A 20,923-nucleotide genomic window follows, 5' to 3' on the forward strand; every position below is an offset into this window, starting at 1 on the left:
TACTTCACAAGGGCCCATGAATTTTCCCAGGGCTTTGGTTCTGAAAGTTTACGATGATTGCTGAGATATGGAACAATTCTGAGACTATTAAGTGATGATCATTTTATTATTTATTTACTCTTTCAGATGCAACACCAATTTATTGAGAATGTATGCTCATTTTCAAGGACTTTGTACTTTCAGTAGTCAAAATCAAGTCAGTCATGATTCTGAGAGTATACAAAACTGAAATTTTAAAATAAAAGGTTATCCAGGATAAATTTAAATTTCTATTTGTGGAACTTGGGCTTGCATTTAAAGATACTCATGACTAAAACATCAATGATAATTCACAGTATTAATTGCTTATTGTTTAAGTTTCAACTTGCATTATAATAGTAACATTAGAAAAATTAGCCCAAAATGTATAGAGTTTTGAAAATACAAAGGCTTCTTTGTTCATATTAACTCATGCTGCTATTTTTAAATTTACTTTGTTAAGTTGTTGGCTTTTGAAGTAATTAAAAGAGCGGGAAATTACAGACAAATCACCTGCTTTTGCAAAACTTCTAGGAGTTGAATTTCTGGAGAGCAGGGACATTTGATTATAATGTTTGTATTATGTTCTTAAGCAAATCACTAGTTTACATTGAAATGCGATACAATCATATTGTATAACAAATGTTTAGGACAAGAAAACAAGACAGGAGCCAAAAAAGCAAGTAAAGTAAGAAATTTTAGCTTGATTATTGGTTTTTTGAGTTTTGAATTTGGTAAATTCTTTTTTCTTTAAGACTTTTTTTTTTTTTTTTTAATTTGACAAACAGAGAGCACTAATAGGCAGAGAGGCAGGCAGAGAGAGGGGAAGCAGGCTCCCCGCCGAAGCAGAGAGACTCAATGCGGGACTCAATTCCAGGACCCTGGGATCATGACCTGAGCCAAAGGCAGCGGCTCAACACACTGAGCCACCCAGGTGCCCTGAATTTGGTAAATTCTTTATGGATTTTGGATATTAACCCTTTATCAGATATGCCCATTGACTGATGAATGGATAAATAAGATGTGAGGTATATTTATATATGTAATAGAATATTACCCAGCCATCAAAGGAATGAAATCTTGCCATTTGCAAGGATGTGAATGGAGCTAGAGTATATTTTGCTAAGTGAAATAAGTCAGTCAGAGAAAGATAAATACCATATGATTTCACTCATACGTAGAATTTAAGAAACAAAACAGGTGCACATAGGGGAAGGAAGAAAAAAAAAAAAGAGAGACCAAGCCAAACCGTAAGAGATTCTTACCATAGAGAATAAACTGAGGGTTGCTGGAAGGGAGGAGTGGCGGATGGGCTAAATGAGTGATGGGTATTAGGAGGGCACATGTTATGATGAGCACTGGGTATTGTATGGAAGTGATTAATCACTAAATTCTACTCCTGAAGCCACCATTATACCATGTGTTAACTAACTAGAATTTAAATAGAAACTTGATACCAAAAAAAAAAAAAAAACAACAACAAAGCAAAATAGAATCTTAGCAGTTGATAGTCTAAGATATACAGGATAGACTTTGATGGAGTTTTCTATTAATCTCCCACATAATGGATAATAAACATGTACGTCCTATAATAGGTCTATATTATGATACTCTCTGATTTCCTTGCTCCAGATTCTGTCACGTGGTAGGGGCTCCAGTAAATCTTCAGTGACATTTATAGGAATCATTAACATTTGTTAAGGATGCTGTATGAGAAATTCCATAATTATCCATCAAGTTAGGAATGGTGGTTGCCATTCAAATGGTGGCCCCAACTTGAACTGTGTAACTTTGATAAAGTTATGAACTACCATGGGACCTTTCAGGCAAAAATGCATAGCCTGAACAAAATCACAAGGAGACATCAGGCAAACTCATGTTTAACAAGATCCCAAGAGACTATTGTACCCTCCTGAAGTGTTAAAGTGACAAAAGACAACGGAAAACTGCGGAACAAATCTAGATTGAAGGAGTTTAAAGAACCAGGACACCTAAATTCATTGTGTTTTTCTTCTGCTAGAAAGAACAGTTTCAGGTAACTTGAGTAAGATGATATTATTGTATCAATGTTAATTCCTGATTTTAATTTTACTGTAGTATGCCTTCATTTTTATGAAATAAACTCTAAACTATGTAGAAGTAAAGGGATGTTGTGTCCTTTACTTACCAGAGCTGAGAAAGAGAATGAAAAACCAAGATGATAAATATTATTATTCCCGGAGACTGAAGGATAACAGGAGAGTTCTTTGATTCATTATTGCAAAAGACACCATGAATTACAGTTAAATGTTCTCAAAAGTGGGCATAATTATACCAAACTCAAAAAACTCTTATTAGGGATAGGGACTAAATGAGGTAATTTGTATACAGCTGGGAATAATCCTCCAGAAAAAGGTGTTTGTTCTTTAGTTATACCACAATATATCTGTTCTACAAAAACCTGGATTTCTGCAAAAAGGTATACCGACAGGGACATTCACAAGCCAGGGTTAGAAGCAGACTGCTCAAAATGTGTTCTTATTTGTAACCAGAGCACAGATGAAAATAATTAAAATCCTAGTAAGATCTCAACATGGTTACATATCGACTGGCAATTCCTCTCACCTCAGAATTTCTCCCCAGGGAGGTAGACTGAAGAGGATCTTTATTTTTTAAAAGAGACGAATTTAATCAAAACATGTTTTAAAAAATTGATTTACGGGAGGAGGGAGGAGCAAGATGGCAGAGGAGTAGGAGACTGAGATGTCATCAGGTGCCAGGAGTTTAGCTGGATAGTTAGTAAACCATTCTGAACACCTGCAAACTCCACAAGAGATAGAAGAGCAGCAATTCTAGCAACAGAAAATCAACCACTTTCTGAAAGAAAGTAGAGAAGTGAATCCGAAGCAACATTCAGGAAGGTAGACTGCGGGGGGAGGGGTGGCTCCCAGCAATTGGTAGAGCAGCAGAGCACAAAATCGGAACTTTTAGAAGTCTTTCCAATGAGGGATGTCCCTCCAGAGGCTAAGCAGGGGGTGGAGCCCTAGTGGGGACAGTGTAATCTCAGGACCCGTGGGGTCACAGAAAGACCGGGGGTGTCTGAGTGTGGCAGAGCTCCCAGGTATCGGGACTGGGGAAGCCGGCTGCAGAGATGGAGCTGGGGGGCTCTCAGCTCGGGTTACCTTAAACCGTGACCCGAGGCACCGTCGGGCAACTGCTCTTTGGGCAGAACCCCACAAGCGGCTGATCCAGAGAGACTCACCTCTGGGAGGAGTGGCGTGTGAGCACAGGGCAGGAATCTGCTGGGTTTGGAGACTCCAAACGGGTCCATGTGCCGGAGAGAGAAACATTTGGTCACAGGCCTGGTGCGCTCTGAGCGTGGCCAGAGACAGGGAGACAGGAGGGATTCACTGTTTTCCTCCGAGGGTGCACTGAGGAGTGGGGCCCTGAGCTCTGGGCTCCTCTGGGCCGGGGACTTGGGAGGCCGCCATTTTCATTCTGCTCCGGCAAAGCTCTACGGAAAGCGTTAAGGGAACAAAAGCTCCGAGAGCGAATGCGAGCAGATTACTTAGCCCCTCCCCTGGCAAGGGCAGCGCAATTCTGCCTCAGGCAAAGACATTTGAGAATCAAGGCAGTAGGCCCCGCCCCAGCCAGAAGATCAGCAAGAACAGCCCTCCAAGACCAAGTTCACTGGATCAAAAAGAACTGCGGAACCGCTGAGGTAGGGGAAAGCAACACATATAGAATTCATGGCTTTCCCCCCATGATCCTTTAGTATTGCAAAATTAATTTTTTTAATTTTATCTCTTTCTTATTCTATTTTAAAAAATTTTTCCTCTTTCCTATTTTAACATTTTTTAATTATTTTATCAATATCTTTTTAAAAAATCTTTTAAAAATTTCATTGTTATAGTCATATTTTATCCCTTCATTGTATTTAACCTTATTTTTCGTATACATATGGTTTTTTTTTTCTTTAAAAATTTGGGATAAAATTTCTTCTAATAGATCAAAATATATCCTAAATCTAGTGCATGGTTTTGTTTTAGTCTCCAGCTGATCACATTCTTTCCTTTTTTTTTTCCTTTTCTTTTTTTCAACCAACTTCTTATCTTATCAATTCCTTTCTTGGAATCTTTCTGAATTTTCATCTTACAGTCATATTCCATTCCTTCATTGTGCTTACCCTTATTTGTGTGTGTGTGTGTGTGTGTGTGTGTGTGTATTTTTTTCTTTAAAATTTTGGGAGGTAGCTTCTTCTAATCAAGTGGGGGACTCTTTTCTATTCACCAGTCATTCATATCTATCTATCTATCTATCTATCTTTTTTTTTTTCTATTTTTCCCCTTTCTTCTCCCCCCATTTTTGGGTCTCTTCTGATTTGTTTAGTGTATATCTTTCTGGGGTTGCTGCTACCCTTTTAGTATTTTGTTCTCTCATTCATCTATTCTTATCTAGATAAAATGACAAGGTGGAAAAACTCACCACAGAAGAAAGAACAAGAGGCAGTACCAAAGGCTAGGGACCTAATCAATACGGACATTGGTAATATGTCATATCTACAGTTCAGAATGCTGATCATCATGGTGCTAACTGGGCTTTAAAAAAGCATGGAAGATATTATAGAATCCCTTTCTGGAGAAATAAAAGACCTAAAATCTAACCAAGTTGAAATTTAAAAAGCTATTAATGAGGTGCAATAAAAAATGGAGGCTCTTACTGCTAGGATACATGAGGCAGAAGAGAGAATTAGTGTTAAAGAAGCCCAAATGATGGAGAATAAAGAAGCTGAGCAAAAGAGAGACAAACACTAGTGGACCATAAGGGGAGAATTTGAGAGATAAGTGATACCAAAAGACAAAACAATATTAGAATAATTGGGATCCCAGAAGAAGAAGACAGAGAGAGAGGGGCAGAAGGTATATTGGAGAAAATCATAGCACAGAATTTCACTAATCCAAGAGGCACAGAGAACCCCCCCCCAATCAGTAAAAAATGGGTCCACACCCCATCATCTAATAGTAAAACTTACAAGTCTCAGTGACAAAGAGAAAATCCTGAAAGCAGCTCAGGAAAAGAGGTCTATAACACACAATAGTAGAAATATTAGATTGGCAGCAGATCTATTCACAGAGACCTGACAGGCCAGAAAGGACTGGCATGATATATTCAGAGCACTAAACAAAAAAATAGGCATCCAAGAATATTATATCCAGCTAGGCTATCAATGAAAATAGAAAGAGAGATAAAAAGCTTCCAGGACAAACCAAAACTAAAAGAATTTGCAAACACCCAAAACAGCCCTATAGGAAATATTGAAAGGGGTCCTCTAAGCAAAGGAGAGCCTAAAAGTAACAAACTAGAAAGGAACATAGAGAATATACAGTAACAGTCACCATATGATACACTCAATAGATGCTGAAAAAGCATTTGACAACGTATAGCATCCTTTCTTGATCAAAACTCTTCAAAGTGTAAGGACAGAGGGTACATACCTCAATATCATTAAAGCCATCTATGAAAAACCCACAGTGAATATCATTCTCAATGGGGAAAAACTGAGAGCTTTTCCCCTAAGGTCAGGAACACAGCAGGGATGTCCACTATCACCACTGCTATTCAACATAGTAATAAAAGTCCTAGTCTCAGCAATCAGACAACAAAAAGAAATAAAAGGCATCTGAATCAGCAAAGAAGAACTCAAACTCTCACTCTTTGCAGATGATATGGTACTTTATGTTGAAAACCCAAAAGACTCCACTCCAAAACTACTAGAATTCATACAAGAATTCAGTAAAGTGTCAGGATATAAAATCAATGCACAGAAATCAGTTCCATGTCTATACACCAAAGACAGAAAAAAAATTAAGAAGAAGACAGAGGAAATAAAAATTAAGGAGTCGTTCCCATTTATAATTGCACCTAAACCATAAGATACCTAGGAATAAACCTAACCAAAGAGACAAAGAATCTGTACTCAGAAAACTATAAAGTGCTCATGAAAGAAATTGAGGAAGACACAAAGAAATGGAAAAATGTTCCATGCTCATGGATTGGGAGAACAAATATTGTGAAAATGTCTATGCTACCTAAAGCAATCTACACATTTAACGCAATCTCTACCAAAATACCATCAATTGTTTTCAAAGAAATGGAACAAATAATCCTAAAATTTATATGCAACCAGAAAAGACCCTGAATATCCAGAGAAATGTTGAAAAGGAAAGCCAAAGTTGGCTACATCACAATTCCAGACTTCAAACTTTATTACAAAGATGTAATCATCAAGACAGTATGGTACTGGCACAAAAACAGACACATAGATCAATGGAACAGAATGGAGAGCCCAGAAATGGACCCTCTACTCTATGGTCAACTATCTTCAACAAAGAAGGAAAGAATGTTTAATGAAAATAGGACAGTCTCTTCAACAAATGGTGTTGGGAAAATTGGACAGCCACATGCAGAAGAATGAAATTGGACCATTTCCTTACACCACACACAAAAATAGACTCAAAATGGATGACAGACCTCAGTGTGAGAAAGGAATTCATCAAAAACGCTTGAGGAGAACACAGGAAGCAACCTCTTTGACCTCAGCCACAGCAACTTCTTCCTAGAAATAGTGCCAAAAGCAAGGGAAGCAAGAGCAAAAATGAATTATTGGGACTTCATCAAGATCAAAAGCCTTTGCACAGCAAAGGAAACTTTGCTGGAACAAAACCAAAAGACAACTGACAGAATAGGAGATGATATTTGCAAATGACATGTAAGATAAAGGATTATTATCCAAATTCTATAAAGAACATATCAAACTCAACACCCAAAGAACAAATAATCCAATCAAGAAATGGGCAGAAGACATGAACAGACATTTCTGCAAAGAAGACATCCAAATGGCCAACAGACATATGAAAAGTGCTCCACATCACTGGGCATCAGGGAAAAACAAATCAAAACCACAGTGAGATAGCACCTCACACCAGTCAGAATGGCTGAAATTAACAAGTCAGGAAACAAGATGCTGGTGAGGATCTGGAGAATGGGGAACCCTCCTACACTGTTGGTGGGAATGCAACTGGTGCAGCCACTATGAAAACAGTATGGAGGTTCCTCAAAAAGTTGAAAATAGAGTTACCCTATGACCTGGCAATAGCACTACTGGGTATTTACTCTAAAGATACAAATGTAGTGATCCAAAGGGGCATGTACACCCGGATTTTTATAGCAGCAATGTCCACAATAGCCAAACTATGGAAAGAACTTCGATGTCCATCAATAGATGAATGGATAAAGATGGATAAAGAAGATGTGGTATACACACACACACACACACACACACACACACACACACACAATGGAGTACTATGTAGCTATTAAAAAACATGAAATCTTGCCATTTGCAAGAACATGGATAGAACTAGAGGGTATCATTAAGTGAGATAAGTCAATGAGAGAAACACAATTATCATATGATCTCTCTGATATGAGGAATTTGAGAGGCAGGGTGGGGGTTTGTGAAGGATAGGGAGGGAAAAAAAATGAAACAAGATGGGATAGGGAGGGAGACAAACCATAGAAAACTCTTGATTTCACTAAACAAACTGAGGGCTGCTGGGGTGGGAGGGCAGGGATCGGGTGGCTGGGTGATGGACATGGGGAGTGTATGTGTTGTGGTGAGTGATGCGAAATGTGTAAGACTGATGATTCACAGACCTATACCCCTGGGGCAAATAATACAGTATATGTTAATAAAAAAATTGATTTAGATCATAGGCTTCTTAAGCAATCCATTTTTTAGTTTTTAAACCACAAGAGTAAATATATTTTTAGAGATTCTTTCTTTCTGTTTCACCAAATAGCTTAATGTGTAGAAAGCATCACCACTAAACCAATCACCAGGAAAGACTCTTGTCAGATTTATGTTTTTCCCCCCTGAGGGATAATTTCTGTCTTTGAGGGATAATTTCTGTCTTTGAGAGAGAATTTCTCTTAGAGAGAAATTTTGTCCAGCTTGCGTAACTGGGGAGAACAATAAATTGAATAAATTGACTTGCTCTTTAAACTAGCAAGACTCCCCTGACAGATAGGAGCACATTCCTCTTACAGAAACACGCATTATAGGGAGTATAGCTCAGGGGAAGAGCATTTGACTGCAGAAACACGCCTTATAGAAACAGACTGTATTATTTCCTAAGTAGGAAGGAAAAAAAAAAGGAATACATTTTATTAAGAGCTATTGTTAAAGATGGACAATTTGAACCAGGAAGAGTATCATTAAGACATAGAATAGATTCTTTTGAATGAGACTCTTAGAAAAGTGAATAAAATAATAAAGAGCAATCTTCCTGGAATGGGTGAGTCCTTCTTAGAACAAGTGGACTAGATAGGTTCTAGAATTTGTTTTCAATCCTTTAAATGGATTCCCTGTCTCAAGTAAATCCAGCCAAATCAGGTCTCAGAGCAAATCCAGACCTATTAAAACAGTCATCGTAATTACTTTGGGGGTCAAGCATGCAGCTTTTGGGTTTATTTTTAAAAATTTCAAGTATTCAACCACCACAATTTTAAAAGCATTTGACAAAGTACAGCATCCCTTCCTGATCAAAACTCTTCAAAGTGTAGGGATAGAGGGCACATACCTCAATATCATCAAAGCCATCTATGAAAAACCCACCGCAAATATCATTCTCAATGGAGAAAAACTGAAAGCTTTTCCACAATTTTAAAATAAAGGGTAAGAAAGTGTTCCAGCTTACTCAGTTCTGAAATGTTTAGCAATGATACCAAAACAAACAAACAAAGAAAAAATAAAGAAAAAAGAAAAAAAAGTATTAAACTATTTTTTTTCTTAATCAACAAAAGAAGATACTTGGAAGAAAATTTTGATCACATTTTAACTGAAGTCTAGTTGACAAATATATTAGTTTCAGATATCCAATATAATGATTTGACGATTATATACATTAGGAAATACTCCATGGTGAGTGTAGTTACCATCTGTCACCACATAGTTGTTGCAGTCTTATCGACTATGATTCCTATGCTGTATTTTTCATCTTTGTGTCTAATTTATTTTCTATCCGGAACTTTGTATCTCTCTCTCTTTTTTTTTTAATTTATTTGACAGAGAGAGATCACAAGCATGCAGAGAGGCAGGCAGAGAGAGAGGGGGAAGCAGGCTCCCTGCTCAGCAGAGAGCCCGATGTAGGGCTCAATCCCAGGACTCTGGGACCATGACCTGAGCTGAAGGCAGACGCTTAACCCACTGAGCCACCCAGGCGCCCCCGGAACCTTGTATCTCTTAGCCCCCTTCACCTATCCCCTCTGGCAACCTCTGTTTTGTTCTCTGTGTTTATGAGTCTGTTTCTGGTTTTGTTTATTTTTCACAAGTTTGTTTTTGTTTTGGTTTTAGTCATATCATGGTACCACTGAGTGAGAAACGCACAATAAATCAGTGGAGACTGTATTCTGATGCTATGAACTAAAAAAGAAGTTCATTGTGTTGAGAATTATAGCTTTTCTCACTTGAGAATTTCAGTCATTTTTTAAATTGCAGTAGAACACATAACATAAAGTTTACCATTTTGACCATTTCTAAGTGTACAGGTTAGTGGTATTAAGTCCATTTCACATTGTTGAGCAAACACCACAGCCTCCCTTCTCCAGATGTTTTTCGTTTTGAACAAATGAACTAGATATCTGTACTGAAACTATAGTCAGTAAATAGTAACTCTCCATTTCCTCCTGTCCCCAACCCCCCAAAACCACCATTTTACTTTCCATCTCTATGAATTTGACTACTCCAGGAATTTCACATAAGTGAAATTATATAATATTTGTCCTTTTGTGACTGGCTTATTTCACTTAGTATAATGTCTTGAGGGTTCATTCATGTTCTGGCATACATTAGAATTTTCTCCCTTTTTAAGGCCGAATAATATTCCATTCTACATATATCATATTTTGTTTATCCATTCACCCACAAATGGGCACTTGCATTGCTTTCACCTTTTGGTTATAGTGAATAACACTGCTGTGAGCATGGGTGCACAAATATCTGTACAAAATACCCAATTTTGATTATTTGAGTATGTAGCCAGAAGTGAATTTTGGGATCACGTTAAAGATAAAATTGTTCAGACATTTGTTAAGCCAGTAAGAAAGACTTTATTCAGGATTACTGCAGCAGGTGTCAAGACTATCACAGTAGGGGAGAGGTACTGGGTTCGACTCTGATTACAGCAAGAACAGATGGAGGTTTCTAGGCAATGAGCAGATTGAGGGGGGTCAGTGGATGAAAAAGTACCAAGAAGAGACATCAAGGATAGGGAGATTTGTGCCAAACTGACTTAGGATTTTTACCGAAGGCTGACCAGGTGATCAGTTATCAAGGCAGGAGGAGGAAGAACTTGAACTGATGTCAAAGGTGAGAGATTATGAGTTAGCAGGATTCTTGCTACAACTGCGCGAGGCTAAATGGAGATGAGGTTGAGGACAAAGCCTTGTCAAAAAGAAGGCTCAGGGAGGATGTGGAGTAAAAGCAACCCTCTTGCACTGTTAAGTGAGAATGCCAACTGGTGTAGCCTTTGTGGTAAACCATACGGAGACTCTTCAAAAAATTAAAAATAAAACTGTTAGATGATAGAGTAATTCCACTATGGGATATTTACCCAAAGAATATGAAAACACTAATTCAGAATGAGAGATGCACCTCTATGTTTACTGCAGCATTATTTACAGTAGCCAAATTACAGAAGCAACCCAAGTGTCCATAGATAGAAGATGTGGTGGTGCATATTTGTACAAAGGAATATTATTCAGCCATAAAAAAGAATGAAATCTTGCCATTTGCAGCAACATAGGTGGATGTAGAGGGTATAAAACTGAGGTAAGTCAGAGAAAAAAATACCATAGGATTTCACTCATACATGGAATTTTGTAAGAAACAAAACAAGGGAACAAAGATAAAAGGAGACAAAAAAAACCCCAGAATATTTTTTAAAAAGATTTATTTACTTTTTATTTTTTAAAGATCTTATTTATTTATTGGAGAGAGAGCACAGAAGGAGAGGGAGAAGCACACTCCCTGCTAAGCAGGGAGTACAACATGGGGCTCGATCCCAGGACCCTGAGATCATGACCTGAGCCAAAGGCAGACACTTAACCCACTGAGCCACCCATGTGCTCCCCAAACCAGAATCTTAATATAGAGAACAAACTGATACTTACCAGAGGAGAAGTGGGTGGGGCGGACAGGTGAACTAGGTGACAGAGGGGGTGAAAAGTACAGGTTCCATGATAAGCACTGAGTAATGCTTGAATCACTGTATTGTACACCTGAAACTAATATAACACTGTATGTTAACTACTCTAGAATTAATATTTTTAAAAATTTAATTAAAAATGAAAGAAGGTTCAGAAAAGGCTAGTTATTGTTTGGTTTGGAAGAATTTTTTTCAAGCATATGTTTAATTTCTTTAGGAACTGCCCTCCACAGCTACTGGCATGGTTCTCTAGTCCCACCAGTGAGGCGCAGACGTTCCAATATCCCCACGACCTTGACCACACCTGGTATTCCCTGGGGTTTTTGTAATGGCTGCCCTAATGGTGGGAAGTCATATCTTACTGTTGTGTTGATTTTCATTTCTCTGATGATTAGTGATGTTGAGCAAATTTCATGTGCTTTTTGGTCATTTGTGTATCTTCTTTGGAGAAAGGCTCACCCAAGTCCTTTGCCCACCTTTTTCTCTTGGGTGGTTGTGGTGGAGTTGTAGAAGTTTTTTTGTTTATTTATTTGTTTGTTTTTTATGTTCTGGATATTAATCCCTTTTCAGGAATGTGATTCGTAAATATTTTCTCCCATTAGTTAATCCCACACAGTTCATTAGTTTCTCTTATACAGTCAATCCAAGTACTAAGTTAACCAGAAATTCACATTTCTAAACAACTTGAGAGATCATTATATGTTAAAAATCAGTATTATGGAGTTCTGAATATTGGATTATAAAGTTTATCTTATGTGAACGGCTTCCTACTGAATACTGCTGTATGATAAAAGCTTACTACCTGATTCATTTTATTTCTTTGCCATGGTACCAGGTATTAGATATAGGAAGTATTAGGCTAATAAACTGCATCACAGACCAATATATGTGACTGTGATTTATTTGTCAAGCCTGAACACACACACATGAAAAATTAAGGGGAAACTCATTAATGCTGCCCTTGCTTTCAACGCAAGCAGTTTTTAATAGTAATATTTCACACTGGTGATATGAAATTTATCAGAATGAAAAATATTCTGCAGTATATGAAGGAAACTGCTTTTGTGCTTTGTGGAAATTGAGACTGAAGAAAAAGTTGAGCACAGTGCAGAATGTGCCACGGACTAAGTCTTGCCTATCTGAGGTAAAATTAATTGTCTGGTTCCTACACAGAAAATTGGATTTTCTAGGAAAGAAGTAGGTGCTGTTAAATTAAAATTTACATTTTATCACATCCAAGTGAGATATAGAAGAAAAAGTTCTCCCTTTTAGGCTGAATCATTCTGAGTAAGGAAGTATAGAAATTTGGTAATACTTAATGCTTTACAAAAAGAAAGAAATGTCCTGCATAGTGCAAGACATAGTTCTTCCCCTCCACAAACTACCTGTTTTGAATGGCCACATGATAAAATTCAGCAGGTGATTTTTCAATGTTAAATTTCTTCATAGCAACACTTCTCAGTAGCACATAGTAGCCACAACATTAACAATAATAACATGTAAAAGTATCATCCATTAAAAGCCTAACTATCAACTGGGCATTGCATACACTTTTTTTTTTTTTTAAAGATTTTATTTATTTATTTGAGAGAGAACACGAGCAGGGGAAGGGACAGAGGGAGAGGGAGAAGCAGACTTCCTGCAGCAGGGAGCCCGAGGCAGGGCTCAATCCCAGGACCCCTAGATCATGACCTCAGTAGCAGGCAAACGTTCAACGGACTAAGCCACCCAGATGCCCCAACATAGATTTTTCTAGTCACCACAGCAAACTTCAATGTACCTTCATAAAGGACAGAAAAGGAATGCACCTTTAGAAAGGACAGGTGGGTTACTCAGCTAGGATCATGCTCAGTTTCCTCTTCTACTTTCTTTAATGTTAAAAATTTTGTATTTCTGGGGTGCCTGGGTGGCTCAGTGAGTTAAAGCCTCTGCCTTTGGCTCAGGTCATGATCCCAGGGTCCTGGGATCGAGCTCCGCATCAGGCTCTCTGCTCAGCAGGGAGCCTCTTTCCTCCTCTCTCTCTGCCTGCCTCTCTGCCTACTTGTGATCTCTGTCTGTCAAATAAATAAATAAACAAAATCTTTAAAAAATTTTTTTTGTATTTCTTTTTGATGCCAGCTTGTCTACCACCTGACCATGACTGGAGAGGCTCCCCAATCATATCTGCATGTTCCCCCCTAGTCTGTATGCCTTGGAGGATGGGGGATACACTCTCTGCCTGCTACCAGGACTGGTCAGGTCAGAGCACAGGCTATGTGTGTCAGTCCCATTTCCCGAAAGGTTTGCAACCCACCAAAATGGTCTCTTCAAGTAAGGTGAAGTGTTGTGTCATTAATAATCAGAACAACACAAATAATAGTATAACAGGTAAAAACAAGTAATAAGTATAGCAAGTATAGATATGAACATGCTGATAAAAAAGCATGACTTCTAAAAGCATGATTTAAAAATCAAAAGTAGATTTTTAGACATTTTTAACTGAATGAAATGACACATGCTCACTGCCAACAAGTTTAATCAGTACAGCAAAGTCTGAAGAAGTAAATGGTTTCTGCAATTCTCATATGATCACAGAGGATTATGTTTCCAGATATTGTAACTTTATGACTATGTGTGTGTGTGAGCTTGGTTTTGCATGGATAATTTTAGAGATGATTTCTTCCTATGCATGTGGTATGGTATCTTGTTTTGTACTAAGCAATACGGTATATACATCTTCATGGTTATAAATAGTGAATTCTTACTATACTTTCTAGGGATGCAAAGTACTCCTCAAAAAGAAGTTATACTGAACAAAGCTTAGGTGACTTCAAAATTTTCCCTGTCCTAATCTTTGAGCCCACATTTTATGTCCTTGGTTGATTATCTCTTTATGACAAGTCCAAAGACATTATCTGTCTGGGTCCAAGGACAGAAGTGTAATATTGCAGTCTATAACCATAAGCCACTCTTAGAAGGATAGAAATGTGTATTAGCTACTTTAACTGCTTTGCCAAAGTTTATACACAATACTTGTAATATGTGATATATAAGCTGACTTCTGTTTTTCATAATTTATTATTGAATAGTTATTGGGTTTTAATGAACAAACTGAGGCTCTTCTAAGGCTACGTGGTCCTTTTTGATGAAGACTTTTGGTTCTCTAACAGAGGCATCAATTACAACGGCCTTTGCGAGCCACAACCATCAGCTGGCCTCACAGGTCCCCAATAGGGGTACAGTAATCTACTGATATACTGGAAATACTTGCTTAATGAGGGCATTTCAGATCCCAACACAGATTGTAGGCTAATAGAATGATCTGTGGACCCCTTAGTTCCTGATCTCAGACTCCACCAGATTGAAATACCCTTCAGAAGGTGTCTGCACTTCTAATATTCAAGAAGACATCATTTCAAGGAGTCTAGACTGAGCACCAAAATAAAAGCATAAAGCTCCTATTTTACTGCTTCCTTTCCCCACATCTGGTAGCCCCCAAGTGGTTATCACAGAGTTAACCTTTCATCATTCCCTGTGCTGGTTCTTCCTAGTAAGAAAATGGTTGGATCTTGGGAGGAGCAAAGATACACGGACAACGTCTACTACACTTCATCCACAGTGGGTTACCTTCAGCGCTTGCACCAAACTCCATTTACCAAAATGGGTAGCAAATCAGTTTTATTCTATATGATATGCCTACCTGGCAAAGAGGTTAAAGCTACTTTTCTGAGAAGGGGCCCATGTAGGTGGGCTGTATTTGAGACCTCTTGTATACCCCCTACTCACTGTCAAGGACACGCTAGATGTTTATGTGGGAGGGTATTGATGTGTGTGGTGGCAGTGGGGAGGGCTCAGGCTCATGAGGGCATAATCAGATAGAGGGGTGATGCTAAAAGGTAATGTAAGTCTTCTGTATGGATACAGACTTTTGTATTCGTAGATTGTGGCTTTTATGATTGTAATTTTGATAAGACAAAAAGAGAAGCATCAAACAAAAGCTCTAGTATTTTAAGGAGGAAGCGCAAGCCTTTTTAATAGTACTTTCTCTAGAAAATGTCTTCTGATTTTAAACTTTGAATGCAAGATGCAAAATCCTCCTGGTTTGGTAGGAGTCCAGACCCCTGCCACAAAGCTGATGCGAGACAACAATCAGTTTATAAAAATGCTAAATATCCCTCCAAGGCCGAGACTGGCCAAAAGATTACATGCAGTTGGTCACAAATTCCAATAGAGTTGTCTTCAATTGGGTCCCCAAGAAAAAGATTCTGAATGGAAATCTCGACCTAGAAGTCTTGTTGAGGAGGACTTCCAGAAGATACATTTGCAAGGAAGTGAGGAAAGCAGATTTGGGCAGCAAGGGAACCAGGTGGGTACAGCTGTGACCACCAGCTCAGTGGGTCCTCTCAGGCAGTGATGGGGGCAGGAATGAGCCTTTGCAGCTCTCCTAAAGGGAGTGAGGGCAAGGGGAGCTCTGCTTCTCTTCATCAGCCAACCACCAGCTATAGGAAGGTGAGAGCTAGGGATTTTCCTGAAATCAAGGGGCTCATCTGGAAAAATAACTTTGTAAATATAATTAGGTTAAGGATCTCAAGTTGAGACCTGAGCCTTAAACCCAATGACACATGTCCTTTAAGAGCCACAGAGAGGCAAAACCGAGGAAAGAGAAGGCCACATAAAGACTGAGACAGAGGGGCGCCTAAGTGGCTCAGTGGGTTAAAGCCTTTGCCTTCGGCTCAGGTCATGATCCCAGGGTCCTGGGATCAAGTCCCGCATCGGGCTCTCTGCTCCGCGGGGAGTCTGCTTCCTCCTCTCTGTCTTTGCCTGCCTCTCTGCCTACTTGTGATTTCTCTCTTTCTCTGTGTCAAATAAATAAAATCTTAAAACAAAACAAAACAAAACTGAGGCAGAGGCTGGAGTGATGCAGCTATAAGCTAAGGAGGCCTGGAAGCCCCCAGAAGCTGGGAAAGGCAGAGTTCCCTCTTACAGTCTATCCAGGGAGCTGGGTCCTGCTGACCCCTTGATTTCAGACTCCTGGCTTCCAGGCTCTGAGTTAGTGACTTCCTGTTGTTGGAAGCCGTCAAGTTCATGGTAACTGCTGACCGCATCCCCAAGACACTAATACACAATCCCCCGCGACACAGGGCAAGGGTGGAACTCACACCCTGCCAGCTAATTTGGAGGAGTCGCCCACGTGATCTTAAGTGAGCATCTCTCACATTAGAAGTCACCTCAATGAGGACGGCTGTCATTAGCGGTAGAAGCCACAGGTTTCAGCTGAAGATTTCTCCAGTATGAGGTGGGACCCAGACACTAGAGCTATGCTAACTGGGTTCAAATCTCTTCTACCCCTATGCCATGCTGTTCACTTGAGCAAATTTTGTAGCTTCTCTGTGCCTCAGAATTCATCATCAGTCAAAATAGAGAAAAAAGGAGCAGTTCTGTCCCATCTTGGCTATGAGAAGTAACTGGAATAATATATAAAGCATTTTAAAATGCCTGTTTCTTGTAAGCTCACAACATGAACTGCCACAATTATTTTACAATTTCCTCTTGACCAATAGGAATACAAGGTAATTCTCATTATCCTCTTCTAACAAACCTTTTAATTAACAGATTTGTCAGGCAATTAGTTTCAATTGTCTGTAATATGAGTACTTGCACAAGGAACTAGATATGGGTACATAATGTCTATACACGAATCCAGCGTGGGCTTAATTATATTAGAGAAGGTGACGCTTCATGGAGAAACACTAGGAGTAAAAATATTTAGCTTTGTTTTTCAGTAGCGAAATATGACACGATTAAATGCTAATTAACACAACTTCTGCCAGTGGGTCAGAAAATCCCTATGGTTTGTAAGTCTTTGTCTGATTTTTTTGGCCATGTGACTTTTAGACTTCAGATATTAGAAATCTATGCCATATATAGATATATCTATAGATATATTTTAATATGAATATGTAGCTCAGAGTCTGAAGGTTACTCTTGAGGGAATATGTCAGGTTTCCCGTTCCATTTGGAGGCTTGCTTTCTTCCCTGTGTGAGAAAGTGGGGGCTCCCATGATCATTCTTGGATGTTCTTATTAAAAGCTGACCTCAAAAAAAAAAAAAAGTGACCTCAAAACCTCTAGTATTTACTCAGCCCCAAATTGCAAAGCTCTAAGAAAAAAAAAAAAAAAAAAAAAACAAAAAAAAAAAACCTCTCTTATGTATTAAGTTGCGGACATCTTGACAGAAAGATGTCCCTAGACCACAGATTGTTTACCTGGTCACAAGTAGAAAAAGGAGCCTTCAGGTAGAAAAACTGGTGTTTATCCAGGTTGGAGAAAAGTGCCTAGACACAGAAATATCTTTTCGAGCCAAAGTTACGAATATCATATTCATAAGGTAACTGTTCTAGTTGTGGAAATACAGATCTGTCTAGTTGGTGAAACTCCCAACGGCCTACCCAACCCACCTGAGAAGGAGAACCTAAATGTCCTGGATTTTGTATTTCGTCCATCTTCCCAACCCTGTGCCTGCGTGTTTTCCTGGTTTCCGGAAACTCACAGCAAAACGATGCCTCCGTCCCCTGTCTTCTTCCTCCCTGCCCCTTCCCTCTCTGCTACAGGTCTTTCCATCGACCCTGCTTGTCACCAGCAATTTAGAAATGATTAGTCTTTCTGTCTCCCCTGTTCTGTCTTGCTTTTTCCCTAGTTTCCCTAGCCCTCTTCCCTAATTTCCATCCTACCCCCTTCATCAGAGCCCATGGTTCCAGATGTGACGTCTCTTCCGTCACTCACGCTGAATTCTCCCAGCTGCCCAGGCCCAAGTCTGACTACAGAGACCTCCCATCCCTTCGTCCAGCTCTCAAATGCCTTAATGCATCTCTGGACCCCTCTGTGCACAGATCAAAGGTCCGTCCCTCACCCTCTCTTCCTGGAACATTCTCCCCAGCCTTTCCCCAGGCCTGCTGTTGCTGCTCTGACCAGAATGATCCTGTTTCCTAGGATACCCACGGCTTTCCCCCAAACCTTCTCTGTCTTTTGATTCCTCTGCCAGATTCCTCACACTGATGGGCAAGATTTCTGGGCACAGGTGAGCCTTCCAAACTTCATTGTGATTTGGCTGAATGGATTTGTTGATCTCCTTAGCAGGCTGTTTTTCCCTACAAAAGGTCCTCAACCTAGAATGCCCTTTCGTCATATTGAGGAGCTTTTTAAAATGCATCCTCCTAGACGGGTGGGATGTGGACATTGCTATGGCTTAACACTAGTGTGCTTGTCTAGGTTTGGGAATCAGTCCAGAAGCTTCAACCTACACATGCTCATCTCCCCTGGCCCTTCTCCAAGGAGGTTAGAGTTCACCTTGAACTTTTGAGGGCATAGCAGCCCACCTGTAGGAGGCTTCACCCCCTGTCCTCTGCCCTAGTTCACCCCAAAACAACAGGAACAGAATGTGCCTTCAGAGCTTTCCAAGAAAGTTGCAGGGAAAGTTGGCAACCCATCTGGGCCTGGTGAACTACCAAAGAAGATTTAATAGAAGAAAGGAGAAGGGCCCTGGCTGAAAAGGAATTCAGGGTGATCACACAACAGTGGCTTACATTTTTCGATGAACTGTGAACTTCCCTGGAAACTGGGGCAAAACAACGGTGCTGGGCAGTAACCCTGTGTGTCACCCCTGAGTTTCTGCCCCCTCTTCCCTCCTAGGTTTGATTGCTGATGGCTGGAGCTGGACTTTGAAGTCTTCTAGTCTGAGGGGACCATTTCACAGATGAGAAAAGTGAGGCCAGGAGAGATGATCATGATTGGACATAAGGTTCACAGCTGCACAGGGGAAGAGGGAGGCAGGAAACAGTCATCTGCCTGCGAGTCCACTGTCTTTCCAGCCACACCCATTCTCCACGTTTAGTCTCCTTTGGAAATGGGGCCGCTAACCGGCTACATAAAAATTGGTGGTTTGGTAAATGCCTAAGAGAAATTGAATTTTGTAAACAAGCAAGTGCTAGTGGTAATTGGTGATTCATTATTAAACTCGAAAAAAATGTGGGAAATAAATGGGAAAAATGACTCTATCTCTCCAAACCTCTCCACAGCAAGAAGATGCATTACCTCACAGAGGTAGGAACTGGAAAAGAGGGAGCGGATTCAGTGCTTAGTTTGGGACCTGTCACGTGGGAAGAGAACAACATACGGTTGTAGTAACAGGAGGGGTTTTGCAAAATCAGCCCGTTGCAAAGCAGAAACACAATGAAGATCTCGCTGTTTTCCTTCTGAACAGAGAGAAAAAGGAATTTTTGCAAACTGTAGCTGTTGCATTGATTGGGGACTCAGTTTTTTCTTTTCAGTTTAAAAGCACACTTGGGTGCTTTACCCCAGCTCCACACCCTGTAAAAATGAAGCTGATCTCATGCTTTTATTCAATCCAGTTCATTCCTTAGGGAACAGTGCAAACCAAGCTAGAGTAGTTAGTCACATTTGTGACCTTGCAAAGATGAAATAAACATATAAGATAGGTGACAAAGAACCTATTTGCATATTGAGAGTGGAAGCTTTAAAGCATCTTTGATGCTTGGTGCATTTTTTTTTTTTAATAGAACACAAATGTACTGGTTGTTACCACCTTATCACTTTCCTCTAAACTGGAAAACAAATTCCTTGCTGTTTGCAAGAACGTTTTTCGGTTTATTAAGACCCCCCCCCTTTTTTTCACATGTCTTATAAGAAACGATTATACATTTTTAACTGTTTTATTTTGAATTGCTATAAAACATAATGTTAAATAACGATCTTAAACATGTAAAGTGTACAGCTCAGTGGTGGTAAGTATATTCACATTACTGTGCAATAGATCGCTAGAATTTTTTTTTCAAAACTGAAACTCAGTTTTGACAATTAAACATCAATTTTGCTACCCTACTCCCAGCCGTTGGCAACCACTTTTCTGTTTCCTGTTTCTTTAACTTTGACCCCTTTACATAATTCCTGTGTGTCCAGACATCAAGGATTTGTCATTTTGTGACTGGCTTATTTCACATAGCAGTGTCCTCAAGGTTCCTCTGTGTCACAGCCAGTGACAGGATTCCTGTCTTTTGTAGGCTACATAACATTCCACAGTATGTATAGACCAAATGTTGTTTGTCCATTCACCTGTCAATAGACATTTGAGTTGTTTCTACCCCTCGGATTGTGAATAATGTTGCAGTGAACTTGGGTGGGCAAGAATCTCCTCCAGGGGCACCTTCGGCTCGGGTCATGATCCCAGGGTCCTGCGTTGGGCTCCCTGCAAAATCTCCAGACCTCACTTTTGATTTGTTTGGATGCATACCGGCAGTGGGGTTGCCGGATCCACATGCTAATTCTTTTTTTAATTGTTTGAGGAATCTGCGTCCTATTTTCCACAGAGACCGAACCATTTTACCGTCCCGCGGGGACTGCAGAAAGGTTTCGGTTTCTCCACATCCTGGCCATCCCTTGTTTTCTGCCCTCTTGATAGTGGCTATCCCAATGGGTGAGAGGTGATGCCTATATTTTGAAAGAAACTCTGATGTATAATAATTGCTTTATTGTGATCGGACTAATGTGTGGTTATACTTGTATCATTTCCCCCTAATTCTAAGTGTTCAAATATGAAATAAATTGAAGATAGCAATTTTGCCAATAGACACTTTGTCTCATTTCTTTTTCGGGGTTTGAAACAGT

General features: G+C 39.6%; 1 long non-coding RNA gene across 3 annotated transcripts in view; it reads right to left on the reverse strand.

Annotated features, from left to right (window-relative positions):
* The window catches only part of LOC101679630, a 118,842-nt gene that overhangs the window by 20,955 nt on the left and 76,964 nt on the right, over nucleotides 1–20,923 (reverse strand). Inside the window, exon 7 of one of the 3 annotated variants that reach the window (XR_006601981.1) lies at nucleotides 11,230–11,343. The exons of the other annotated variants lie outside the window; for them this stretch is intronic. This is a non-coding gene — a long non-coding RNA (uncharacterized LOC101679630). The remainder of the gene's footprint in view (nucleotides 1–11,229; nucleotides 11,344–20,923) is intronic. 3 annotated transcript variants of the gene reach the window in all.

This window comes from Mustela putorius, unplaced genomic scaffold (genome assembly GCF_011764305.1).
Source record: "Mustela putorius furo isolate JIRA1106 unplaced genomic scaffold, ASM1176430v1.1 tig00003854_pilon_pilon_pilon, whole genome shotgun sequence".
NCBI lineage: Eukaryota > Metazoa > Chordata > Mammalia > Carnivora > Mustelidae > Mustela > Mustela putorius.